The following is a 14,261-nucleotide window of genomic DNA, read 5'->3' as shown; positions in this document are numbered from 1 at the left end:
ATATTTTTTGTTTTTGTAACTTCCCTTTTATCCTCCACCTCTTCTTCTCTCTCTTTTCTGTGTCTCCTCTCCCTTTACTCTATTCCCCTTCTGTCTCTCCCTTCCCAACCACTAAAAAATCCAGAATTTTTTGTGATCAAGAGCTACGCCATCTCTTCTATATGAAAGAGAGTCTCACTGAGTAGCAATGGTGACCTCCTATAATGTAAGATTATATTAGAACAAAGTAGCTTGGGGAACCCTTCATTGCCTGTATATATTTGTGTCCTAGATCTTCAAAACTAAAATTCACGGGAACCCACATGGAGAATTTTAAAACTAGGGAAATGTGGGATTTGCTAATTATTTGACTTTTAAAATGTAACTAACACTGGATTTTCCCCAGATAGGATGTGACTGAGTAGATTTGCTATTATCTGATAGGAGTATCTACTCTATGGGGCAAGATTTTCTTAACCACATCTCGTTAGAGATTAAATATCTATATATGGGCTCGGTCTTTGGTTCCAGGACAAACTCTTACTCTGAGTGATAGCCGAAGTTGGAGTAGACTTACACGGCACGAGCCACAGCACCTGTTAACCACACAGAGGTTCCATGAGTTGCTTTTCACAAGGGAGAGCTATGAGTGTGGCAAACACTTAAGATACCACTGACACACCTATCCCTGACCTCTTAATTTTGAATCACCTCTAAGTATATTTGACACATGTGTTCTAGTGTACATTTGTATTATAGTCACAACCTTATTATTCTCTTTAGTGCTGTGGGTTTACTCATCTATTCTGTAGTTTCCTTAGGTAAAAATGTTTGGGAATTTCCAGCCTATAGCAACTACTAACCACAAGACTAATTATATTCATTGTATTTCTGTTTTAAATCTACATAAATGTATTCCCTAAAAATCCACAACCAAAGCTATGGTCCAAGAAAAATGAAGGATTATATAATTAACTGGTAAATGTACTAGGAATAGTAAAATATAAGCATAAATATCAACTTTAATTTAAACCATCTAGATTGGATAGCCTGAACGTCTGAAGTTCTGTGTGTACCTGCCCAAATTTATGGCTCTAGCTGTGTGATATGAGGTACACATTTTCATAAAGTACCACAGACTTTTATAGAGCAGGAAAATGATTCTTTTGAAAGAAAACTAAAGGTGCTTGTTTTATAAAAATAAATGTTGGGCCAAATGTTCATCCTTTATTATTCTCCCATAGGAGTTTTACAAGATGAGAATCTGGCATTTATTAGCAGGTCATTTTGGGGTCGGTGGCTGTGGGAACCCAGACTCTTTGTCTGCATTTTATCTTCACCATATGATTTTGGTATGAGTTTTTCAGTCTCATAAAGTATAATATGTCATGAATATTTAATAATCACATTTTTAAAACAACACAAATTAAATCACCTATCTGTTATGATACACACTATCAATAAAAACCCATTTAATTCTTCATCAGGGATTTAAAAAATATTTTTGGTTTGAGAACTCATTTCGCTATGGATAATCCACGTGGGGTGTGTGTGTGTACATATGCGTGTGTGTGTGTGTGTGCGTGTGTGTCTATATGACAGCATTCTTTTTTTTTTTTTTTTTCTCATTAAACTTTTGTTTTAATGGGTCTCAAAATTCTGTGACAGATTTTTGGTCAAGTTGTTTCCATTAAAAAGTACTGATTTTAAAAACTAATAACTTAAAACTGCCACACACACAAAAAAAAAACAAATGGTCCACAAAACATTCTCCTTTCCTTCTGAAGGTTTTACGATGCATTGTTATCATTAACCAGTCTTTTACTATTAAACTTAAATGGCCAATTGACACAAACAGTTCTGAGACCGTTCTTCCACCACTGATTAAGACTGGGGTGGCAGGTATTGGGGATAATATTCATTTAGCCTTCTGAGCTTTCTGGGCAGACTTGGTGACCTTGCCAGCTCCAGCTGCCTTCTTGTCCACTGCTTTGATGACACCCACAGCAACCGTCTGTCTCATGTCACGAACAGCAAAACGGCCCAGAGGAGGATAGTCAGAGAAGCTCTCAACACACATAGGCTTGCCAGGAACCATATCAACAATGGCAGCGTCACCAGATTTCAAGAACTTGGGACCATCTTCCAGCTTTTTTCCAGAACGACGATCTATCTTCTCCTTCAGCTCAGCAAACTTGCAAGCAATGTGAGCTGTGTGACAATCCAGCACAGGTGCATATCCAGCACTAATTTGGCCTGGATGGTTCAGGATAATCACCTGAGCTGTGAAGCCAGCTGCTTCCATTGGTGGGTCATTTTTGCTGTCACCAGCCACATTGCCACGACGAACATCTTTGACAGATACATTCTTGACATTGAAGCCCACATTGTCCCCAGGAAGAGCCTCACTCAAAGCTTCATGATGCATTTCAACAGACTTGACTTCAGTTGTAACATTGACTGGAGCAAAGGTGACCACCATGCCAGGTTTAAGAACACCAGTCTCCACTCGGCCCACAGGGACAGTACCAATACCACCAATTTTGTAGACGTCCTGGAGAGGCAGACGCAAGGGCTTGTCAGTTGGACGGGTTGGTGGCAGAATGCAATCCAGAGCTTCAAGCAGTGTGGTTCCACTGGCATTCCCATCTTTACGGGTGACTTTCTATCCCTTGAACCAAGGCATGTTAGCACTTGGCTCCAGCATGTTGTCACCATTCCAACCAGAAATTGGCACAAATGCTACTGTGTCGGGGTTGTAGCCAATTTTCTTAATGTAGGTGCTGACTTCCTTAACGATTTCCTCGTATCTCTTCTGGCTGTAGGGTGGCTCAGTGGAATCCATTTTGTTAACACCAACAATTAGTTGTTTTACACCCAGTGTGTAAGCCAGAAGGGCATGCTCATGGGTCTGCCCATTCTTGGAGATACCGGCTTCAAATTCACCAACACCAGCAGCAACAATCAGGACAGCACAGTCAGCCTGAGATGTGCCTGTAATCATGTTTTTGATAAAGTCTCTGTGTCCTGGAGCATCAATGATGGTCACATAATACTTGCTGGTCTCGAATTTCCACAGGGAGATATCAATGGTGATACCACGTTCACGTTCAGCTTTCAGTTTATCCAAGACCCAGGCATACTTGAAGGAGCCTTTTCCCATCTCAGCAGCCTCCTTCTCGAATTTTTCAATAGTTCTTTTGTCGATCCCACCACATTTGTAGATCAGATGACCAGTAGTGGTAGACTTGCCCGAATCTATGTGTCCGATGACAACAATGTTGATATGAGTCTTTTCCTTCCCCATTCTGGCTTAGGTTGAGCGGTGGTTTTCACGACACCTGTGTTCTGGCGGCAAACCCGTTGCGAAAAAGCTATATGACAGCATTCTATGAATGATTTCAACTACTAAATAGGATTTGAACCTTTGTCTCCTTAGATATTTTAATATAAGAGTAATTTTATATTCCATGTAAAATTTTTAAGTGGCTTTAAACATAAATAATATAATGCATGTACATATAAAATGCATTTGCTAAACTGCTAGATAATCAGATAAATCTATTCTAAAATATTCACACTAAATTAAGAAATTCAGCCTAGTCTACCACAATAAAGTGGAAGGAAGAATCTACTGTTAGAATGATTTAACAAAGGTATTTAGAAATCATCTATTTTAACTCCACTGCATTCAATGCAACATGAGGAGTGATTCCTGATGTCTTGTAGCTTTAGCAAAAAATAAACAACAAAAGTATAAAGATAATGTTAAGGCAATACACAGGTGAACACTAAATGGCATCTTGGTCAAAGCACAAGACTTGAGATCAGAAAAGGAGCTACTGAATTCTGGTTTTGCCACTTACACGCAATCTTGGGCAAGTCACAGCCTTTCTTGATCCCAATTTCTTTATCTTTTAAATGGTTCTTGGTATCGTGTGTATACCATACATCTGTAAATCTGCTACTCAGCCTCATGTTCACAGTGCCCCAGTCACTCTGACCTCCTTGGTGTTCCTCAGAAACACCAAGCACCTCTATCTGGGGCCTTGAGAGAAGCTCTTCCCATTTCCTGGAATGATTTTCCGAATCTTCATAGAGACAGCTGCCTCTTTTCCTTGAAATTTGACCTAATGTTTCCACATGCTCATGCCTCGGCTCCATGGGAAACTGGAAAAAGGTAGCCAGTGCCTTGACCTTTCATATAAGAGACTGGCTCTGCCTCCCTTCATGACCCAAAAGATGCAGAATTTCCTTGAACAGAGAAAATATTAACAAACTTCCACCACAAGTTTTAGGACACTGGAGCTTCAATTTTTTCTCAACATGATGGGTAAATTCAGAAATTTCTAAGAAATGAATAATGGTCTATCAAGAGACTTCCAAAAATAATAAAAACTTAAGAAAATAGAAGAATCAGATAAAATGTCTTGAAAATTATTGCCTTCCCAGAGTGTTGCTCTAGTCAGTCATAAGAAGCATTTATAGAGGCCAGGAAGACATGAGTTTCAGAAGATTCTTGGCATCAAGGGCGTCATGTTGCTTTTATGTAACTCGGGTCTTATTCTTTTGACTCTTTCCCTGCATATAATAGTTTATGCCCTTAAAATATATATAAAGTTAGACTAGATCCACTTAAATTCTTCCCTTGAGTAAATTGGTTACTTTGTGAGTCTATATCAGACAGTAATTTAATTTCCTTTGATAGCAGCAGGAAAAATTTACTGGGTACTGATTCATGTTAAACAGTTTGCTTTATATACATTATTTCTATTCTATTCACAATCCTTCTGGTTTTATTATCTCTATGAATGAGAAAACTGAGGATCAAAAAGATAAAAATAATTGTCATATGGAATTGTATTTTCTGTTCTACAATTAGTCATTTATCTGGAACTTATTATGTGTTTGTTACCAGATGCAAGGCATATTTCCTCCTTCACTAAATTTTTCCCATATTCACCCTATCAATGGGATACATCAAAAACTGTGAAGGTGACTGGAAAGAGAGAAAAATAAGAGACAATTATTTAGTAAGATCAAATTTAATTAGAGTATTAAGATCTTTATTTTGCTTGACTCAATTTTTCAATTTTTATTCCAATTTTTTTGAACTTACTATATACATACACTTTAGTGCCTCAAAACCTAAAAGGATTTGAGGCATTATACATTCTTAAATACACAATATATTTAACTATATACAAGATATTGAATTGTATTTTATAAAAATATATACAAATAAAACAATATTAAGTTTCTAATTCCTATGAGTATAAAATATAACAGGATAAAAACATTTGTAAATTCTAACTGGTATATTACAGTATGAAGTGAGCACTATCTTTAGAGTCATTATGGCTTTAATTTAAAATCAAATGTCAAAACATAACTTTCTTCTGAATAAAAATGAAACAGTGCTAACTTTATAAGGCTGCTATAATTATTGCATGAGACCATATATGTAATGCACCTAGAACTGTCTAACTCATAGTAGGCACTTGGTCATGAAGGTGTCAGCTGATTTGCTGCTGTGTGGCAGTGATGGCACATCCAGAGTCTCTGAACTATCATTAAATATCAGAGGTCAGATGCTACTACACCACCATGCTTTTCAGGTTCTGCTTTGATCTACTCTCTGTTAAAGTAGGACAGTCTGACTCAACTATTGCTTTATGTCAGAATCCTTTGCCTCATCTTTGGGACCAGCATCTTAATGTTCTTTGAGGCAGTATCCCTCCACTGCTCTCAGTCTGTGCTATTTGGATGGGATGTCCACTCCTTTCTTCAGAAGAAGTACGGCCACATGGGTCACAAGACCCAAAATTGCCAGTAAGAGTTATATGACTGACTAAGAATGATCATGCAACCATAACTGGATCAATGATTGTAAGCCCAGGACTGTTGCTAGAACTAAAAGGAAGAAAACAATCTTTCCACTGAATTGTTAAACTTGTGGGATGAAAACCTGGAACCATTATAGAGCATATGAAATGAGAATTTACCTTAAAATGAAACTAGAGATGTAATGGAAAGAAACCATGCTATTTGATGGCATTGTAAGTTTCAGGATCCAGTTGTGTGTGAAGACAAGCAACACCTCATTTTTTAAAAGATTTTATTTATTTATTTATTTATTTGAGAGAGAGAGAGAGAGAGAGAGAGAGAGAGGGCATGAGAGGGGGAAGGTCAGCGGGAGAAGCAGATTCCCTGCTGAGCAGGGAGCCCAATACCAGACTCAATTCTGGGACTCCAGGATCATGACCTGAGCCGAAGGCAGTCCCTTAACCAACTGAGCCACCCAGACGCCCTCTTTTTTTTTAACTATGTGAGTGAGTCTATGTGGGAAACAACTTTTTAAATGGCCCTCAATCCAATTTCAGCAATCCATCTTTAGGAAGTTAGCAATACAACTTTCAGATATCCGTTCCTTTGTGGTATCCCTTGAACGTGGGCTAATGGCTCACTTTTAATAAATAGAATAAGGCTCAAGGAATGGGATGCCAATTCCGTGACTAGGTTAAAAAGACTGACTTCTTGGGGGCAGGTAGATGGCACAGTTGCTCAAATGTCTGACTCTTGATTTGGGCTTGCAAGGTGAACTCAGGGTGGTGAGACGGAGCTCTACTTGGGCTCTGCGATCAGCTCAGTCTGCTTAAGTTTCTTTCTCCCTCTCCTCCCCTCCTTTCTCTTTCTCTCTCCAAAATAAATAAATCTTTAAAAATAAAAATAAAATAAAAATAAAAAAAGAAAGAAAACAACAGATTTCTGTCTTACTAGCGTAGTTTCTCTAGTGCCATCTAGGCTTGAACACTTTGAAGAAGCATGCTGTCGCGTGGGTAAGGTCAAGAAATAAGAAACTAGGGCAGTGGGGCCAACAGCAAAGGAGGAACTGAGGCATTCAAAGAGCTGAAAGTTGCCCTCAACTACCGAGTTATCTTGGAATGCTGCCTCAGACAAGCCCACCTTTCCACAGCCATTAGGCCAGATTCCGGTTCCCAAAACCTGGCGGTGCTCAGTGGAGACAGCCACTACTCAACTGGGCTGAGGGTAGCAGACAAGCTTTGCTAAGGATTGGGATTTGCTCGAAACGTGCCACGAGCCAGATCTCTGCAGGGACAGAGCCTCCGGCAGCCAGGGTACCCACGTGACTCTCATCCCAGCACTTTGCGGCCGCCCTACCAGAAGTCCCGAGATCCCGCGAGATTGGGCCTTCATCGCCAGAGGGTGCACTGCCGACTTCCTGCGTGCTTCCACCTTCTTCTTTGTGGACTCTGACTTTCAACTCCTTGTTGCCCATCCTCTTCCTCACTCGCCATCTCTATCTGGACATACGCACACATACACGAATCCTCCGATTGCCGGACGCTGAGCAGCCCTGTCAGAGATCCTGAAGCAGACGAGCCAGGTAAGCCGTGTCCAGATTCCCAACTCACAGAAACTCTGAGGTAATGAATGTACGTTTGGGGGCAATGTATTACATAGCAGGAGGTAACTAATACAGTCCATTTTAGTCACTTGTGATTGGACTGCTGTCTCTAGAATCCAAGAGAGTCCTGGCAATTAACATAGGGAATACTTTCCGTGGAAAAGAAAGTAGCTGCAAGATTGAGCAGCGTTAAGAAAAGATGAATTTTTCAGAGACACACGCAGTGGCCTTGTAACTGTCTAAACAAGTGACACAGCATGCATTCTCTAACAGAGTACTTTTTACTTTGTTCTTCATTTGAACCACGAGGAGATAATCTTTAAACACAGAAGGTCTGAAAAGAGTTTAGGAATAGCTTAAAACGCACTTAACAGTTGAGTACTTTAAAAACTTTCTAGAAAATGTGTAGGAACTAGCAAAACCGAAAAATTTTCCCAGAAGAGTGGGGGAAAAAAAAGAAACCACGTTATTTTTCTGAAAGAGTGAGTAGGAGAAAGACTGAACAAATTTTAGGGGTAGAAAATGGAAATTAAGCATGGTTTGTTTTTTCTTTTTTTTCTTTTTCCTTACAGAATCAGGAAATCACTACATAATGGGCTGAAAATAGCTTGTTTGATGTTGGGGACATTTTGATGTAGAGAACGTTTATCAAAAGACTGAGTACAAATGACAAAGTAGAAATAGCACCTAGCTGAAACATGTAGATAAATCAAAAATTTAACTGTAAGCAAGCTATAAGTTGTATTTCAAGTCCTTATGACCAAAAGAGACCTTAGAAATGTTTTAATCCAAAACAATTTGTGTTAAAGGTAAGGAAACTGAGGCCCAGAGCACTTCTATTATTTCAAAAGATCAAGCAATTAGTATTAGAGAGCAAGGCTTGCCTTTATATCTTTGAACTCCACACCCATTTCTGTTAGAAATACTTTCAGCTATACATTACAGATACTCATGACTGATGGTGCCCTAAGAGCACTGAAGGTGAGGACCACAGAGCTCCCAATATTCTCCCATCATATCATCAGCCTTGTCATAGCAAACTGCCTTAAAAATCAAGCCCACAGACGAACCTTGAACAGATTCTTCATCTTACCCTAATGCCCTCAGACAAGCCCCATCACCCAGCTCTGGCATTTAGTTAGAAAGTACTGATAACACAGTAACTGTTGTTTATAACTAGACTATTATGGTAGGTTGGTGTGATTTCTGACGGGTAAGGGACCATACCATACTGGTTATTGGAAAAATATTGTGAATATTACCCTTGACTACAGCTTGGTGTGTCTCAGCCATCACAAGAGGCCCTAAACTTCAAGCCATTCTCTTAGGCGTCAGACTTTCCTCTTTAAAATGCTTGGAATAGCTTCCCATCTGACCCAATTATTTCCTCCTCCATGACTACGGAAGCCTTTCATTGTAATGTCCAGAACTCAGTCTGCCATTAAGACAATGACCTCTCTCCTAAATTTTTCCACTGAAGTTCCAGCATTTTTTTTGAGTTTCATTGTGGGTGGGGAAGCAGGTGGAGAAGGGTTCCCCACACACCACCAAGCAATGCTCAGGACACCAGCTGAGTGTCCTGCCATTCAACTCAATGCTAACATCAACCACCTGGAGATAGCATCAGATTCTACCCATTAAAGTTCAGTCCTGTAAGACTGCCCTCCCCCACCTCCTTCATATGCCACTCACAAGCCCAGTTATTACCTATGCTTCAGAACGATTCACTAAAAATTGTTGGTTCCCACAAACCCCTCCTTGGACTTCAGATGCTAATTGCAATTCCAGGTTGTTACCAATATTTCTGACCAACTGGTTATAAATCAGAGGTTCCCATGAACCTCTCCTAAGGTTCAATAAATTTGATAGAGTGGCTCACAGAACTCAGAGAAACACTTAACTTACTAGGTTACTGGTTTATTATAAAAGGATAAAATCAAGAAACAGCCAGTTTGAAGAGATGTTAGGGCAATGGTATAGGTATGTGGGAAAGGGTGTGGAGCTTCTTTGGCTTCTTGAGGCTCGCCACTATCCCCACATCTTCATATGTTCACTGACCTGAAAGCTCTCCGAACCCTGTCCTTTTGGGATTCTAGGAAGACCTCATACATAGGCATGAATGATTAAACCATTGGCCATTGGCAACTTAATCAAACTCCATCCCCTCTCCCTTTCTGGAGGTCAGAAGTCATGACTAGGACTGAAAGTTTCAACTTTCTAATCACAGGGTGGGCCACACTGGCAAAAGTCTCTCAGGCTTAGGTGCTTTGCAAAAGATACCTCATTAACATAGCAGAAGACACCTTTATTGCTTTCATTATGAAATTCCAAGCGTGTGGGGAGCTGTGAGACATGAATTGGATGAAGATCAAATGTACAACACTCTGAACAACATGGACCCGCTTATATGGGGGTCCACTTACATGTAGTTGTTTTTTTTTTCCAGCAAGTATAGGACAGTACTGTAAATGTATTTCCTTTTTCTTATGACTTTCTTAACATTTTCTTTTCTCTAGCTTACGTTGTTGTAAGAATACACTTTTTTTTTTTTAAGATTTTGTTTATTTATTTGACAGAGAGAGATCACAAGTAGGCAGAGAGGCAGGCAGAGAGAGAGGGGGAAGCAGGATCCCTGCTGAGCAGAGAGCCCGATGCGGGGCTCAATCGCAAGACCCTGAGATCATGATCTGAGCCGAAGGCAGAGGCATAACCCACTGAGCCACCCAGGCTCCCCAAGAATACACTTTATTAACACATACAATATACAGAATGTGTGTTAATCAACTTTGTTATTGTTAAGGCTTTTAGTCAACAGTAGGCTACTAGTTGTTATGTTTTTAGGGAGTCAAAAGTTGTATGTGGATTTTTGACTGTCTAGGGAGTCAGTCTCCAATACCCCCATGTTGTTCAAGGGTCAAGTGTATATGAGAAGTGTATTTTGGTCATTTGAATCACCAAATATATATTTCTTATAAATCACAGTATTGCACTTTCTTTCTTTAATTCTAACTTTGCTGACAATGAGAACATCTTTTTTGCTTCTTTGATCACTATTCCCCCTTTCTCAAAAAATCAAATCAAATCATCTATCTCCACTGAAGTCCAAACTGCCTGAGTATGGCCTCCTTCTCCCCCAACTGTAGTCTTCTTTCAGCCTCCTAATCATCCCCCTCACTCACTCCCTCTTGTCCTTCCACCCATGCTAACAAAGCCTAAAGTCCCCTGTTCCATTACTGTAATTGTAAATCTTTCCCTGGATATTCTCTCCACTGCTTCCTTCTCTCTCCTTCTGTCTAACACATCGGGCAATAAACAATTCTGGGAGACCTCATCTCACCATTTATTTTTTACTTGCCCACACAGCTGAACATTACTGGAAAAAAACATGGCCATGCCAGGCTGACTGATCATACTTTAAATTTATGATCACAGGTTTCAAAAAGACTCTCAAACATTACATTTCCCTGGTCACATCATCCTTTCTTATCCTTCAAGATGTTTATAAACAACCAGAAGCTATATGCCATATATTTGCATAACCAAATTTACTAATATGTGTCTGTATCCAAATAACATGATTCCTTCCTCTGCCAATAGGTGAATTCGTTATACTTTTACCCAAGTGCAGTTCCTGTACTTGCCCATTGGATCCCATTCTCGTTCCTCTATCTAATTATCTCCTTTAATTATCCTTTATCTCTCCTGAAGCATTTTAATTTTCATCTCTCTGTCCCAGATCATTCCCACTGGTATATAAGGAAGGTGAAGTAATTCTGTCTTTAAAAAAGGGGTAGGGGGAGAGGTAGGGCTGACTTCATAGCTTAGGTACCATTCATTTTTCAGTTACTTTTACTTGCAAAACTCCTTTAAAACTTCTTAAAAGTGATATCTGTACACTCTGTCTCCTATCTGAACTTCGTCACTTCTCTTTCTTCACTCTAAAAAGATGCCCACCCCCAAACTCTTCTCAGGCTGCATTCATCAAGGTCACTGTGCTTCTCCATGTTGCCTAACCCAGTGGTTAAGTCCTTGTCCTTATTTTACTTTGTCAGGAGCATTTAACATTGTTGATTACTCTCCTTGAAACTGTTCCTTTAATGGGCTTCCAAGACAAAAAAATTTCTTGCTCTTTCTGCTACTTCAGGGCCACCTTATTTTTGGTCACATTTGCCCAATCCCTTTTTTTCTTGTCAATGTCCAAATACTAGCGTGCTCCACATTCTTCCTAACTCTTTTTGCCTCACACTCACTTTACAGGGAATCTTAACTAATCCTAAAGCTTCAAATGATAGCTATAATTGGCCAATTCCCAGAAATATATTCTCAGCCTAGAACTCTCCTCTGATACATAGGTTCAGCTGAATTCTGTTTCATTTTACTTGTTTACTAGGCACCCTAATCTTAAAATATGCAAAATCAATCCTTAATTTCCCCATCCCATATCTGACATTCCTTTCCATCTTGATAAAAACACAACAATGTAGGCAGTTGTGAAATGTTCAGATTTTATAAACCCATATAAATTGGGGGCACCACATGGACCAGCTATTGTATGATGCTTCTTTTAAACACATACACAGGGAGGGGAAGAGAATATGACAGAGCCTGTGTGAAGGAGTAATTAATAGCTAAAAATAACAAAGTAATTCAGATTTTACTGGATACTTCTGTTTCCGTCTATGATGAGTAACATGGATCAGATTACCCTCCTGCAAAGAACTATGTAGCTAGATAAGAATTTTAAAATAGCAGTTTAAAAGCACTGAAGTTGAATGTAGTCAGGACTTGAGGAGCCAAGATCCTGGAAAGAAGGAAAATGCATTGGGATGAGCCCAAATTCACTGCAATCTTTTCTCTCCAGGCATTTGTTGAATCAAAGTATATGACACAGAAGTCAAACACGAAGTTGGTGGCATACTCACTTGCTAGAAAGACAAAAATTGGGAGTTTGGAGCTATCAAGGGAGTACTATTCAGTAGGCCAATATTCCAGGAAAAAGTGAACCCCAGAGAAGTAAACCTGAATTTCTACATACAGTTCTCCTTCAGATCACTTGCCAGATCCTAAGCTGTGAGTCTGCAGAAAGAGGGTTAACAAACCAAGCAACATGTGGCTAACAAGAAGCTAAAAAGCTAAACAGAAATCTCGGCAGTTTCACAAAGCTAGGGAGACAAAAACTGAACTTCAGTCTAGTTAAAGAGGGGCTCTTATAATCAGCACAGGCTCTCCATTGAGCTCCTGAAGAGCCAAGCACTACCAGTAAGGGAAAATCAGAAATAGGCAAGTCCCCAGATCCAGCTCCTCCTGAATCAGTGTGATATACCTATACTGTACATGGCTGCCAGAAGAAAGTCAGGTACTCTGGAGGAAGAGTCATTGAAGAGCCTTTATGGTTTGTCCTAGACAACATCAATCAATAAAAAAATAAAAAATCAAGAAGGCAGAAAAATAAGACATGAGAAGACTGAAAACCAAGAGAAAAAAGGCAGAAAAAATTTAGTTATTAGAGTTGTCAGATAAAAACTTTAAAACAACTGATTATTATACTCAAACAGAATAGAAAAACAGAGGATTTCAACAAAAAACCTAAATCTATACAAGATAATCAAGTGGACATTCTAATAATGAATCATACAATAACTGAAACTGATTTGATAGGTTTAATAGCAAAAGAATATACATAGAAGTAGGGTTCCTAGGTTGAAGGAGGGAGGAGTAAATGGAAAATATCCACACTTAAGTACAAGTAGGAAAAAATATGGCAAATACAGAAAGGCTCAAAGAGACATACTCTAAATAGGGAAAACCTCCAAGTGCATGTGTTTTGGTGACCAGAAGAGAAAGAGAGTGGATTAGATAAAATATTTGGAGAGATATTATTAATAATTATTATTAAGTTAATGAGGTAGTATCAAGCAATAGATTCAAGAAACTCTGTTAAACACAAGCAGGATAAACTACCCCTAAGCAACTAATAGTAAAACTAATGAAAAACAAAGAATAAGAGAAACTTAAAAGCAGCTAGAAGAGGGCAACATCACTTTAAAAGCAAGAAACTATGGAAGACAGAAGATAATGGAAAACTATATTTCAAGTGATGAAAGAAAATTAATTACCAACTTAGAAATTTTTACCTACAGAACCTGACTTTCAGAAGTAAAGATGAACCTATATACTGTTAGTAGGAATGTATAGCCATTACAGAAAACAGTATGGAGGTTCCTCAAAAAGTTAAAAATAGAGCTTCCCTATGAACCAGCAAGTCCACTTCTGGGTACTTATCCTAAGGAATTGAAATCAGAATCTTGAAGAAGTACCTGCACTCCCAGATTCAGTGCAGCATTATTCACAATAGCCAAGATATGGAAACAAATGCCCGTCGATTGATAAAATAATAAAAATATGACATATCTATATAATGGATTATTATTCACCCCCCCAAAAGAAAATCCTGTCATTCTCACCAGTATGAATGAACCTTAAGAACATTATGCTAAGTGAAGTAAGTCAGACTCAGAAAAACATATACTGTATGATTTCACTGACATGTGGAATCTAAAATAGTCAAACTCATAGAAGCAGAAAGTAGAACGTTGGTTGCCAGGAGCTGGTGGAGGAGGAAGAGGAGGTGATAGTAAAGTGGTACAGAGTTTCATTTATGTAAAATAAATAAATTCTGGAAATGTATACTGTGGCATAGTACCTATAGCTAACAATACTATATAATACACTAAAAAAATTGCTAAGAAGGTAGACCTTATGTTTAATGTGTTTACCACAAAAATTATTATTAATTATAATGAAGGTTATGGGAGGAAAATTTGGGAGGTGATAGGTGGGTTTATAGCTTTGA

General features: G+C 38.9%; 1 pseudogene; it reads right to left on the bottom strand.

Moving 5' to 3' along the window:
• Positions 1 to 1,736: 1,736 nt before the first annotated feature.
• LOC116859760 lies at positions 1,737 to 3,348 on the bottom strand (annotated as a pseudogene).
• Positions 3,349 to 14,261: the final 10,913 nt, after the last annotated feature.

Source organism: Lontra canadensis, unplaced genomic scaffold (assembly GCF_010015895.1).
Source record: "Lontra canadensis isolate GAN:19392208 unplaced genomic scaffold, GSC_riverotter_1.0 scaffold4, whole genome shotgun sequence".
NCBI classification, from domain to species: domain Eukaryota; kingdom Metazoa; phylum Chordata; class Mammalia; order Carnivora; family Mustelidae; genus Lontra; species Lontra canadensis.
This window is presented reverse-complemented; position numbering and strand designations above follow the sequence as displayed.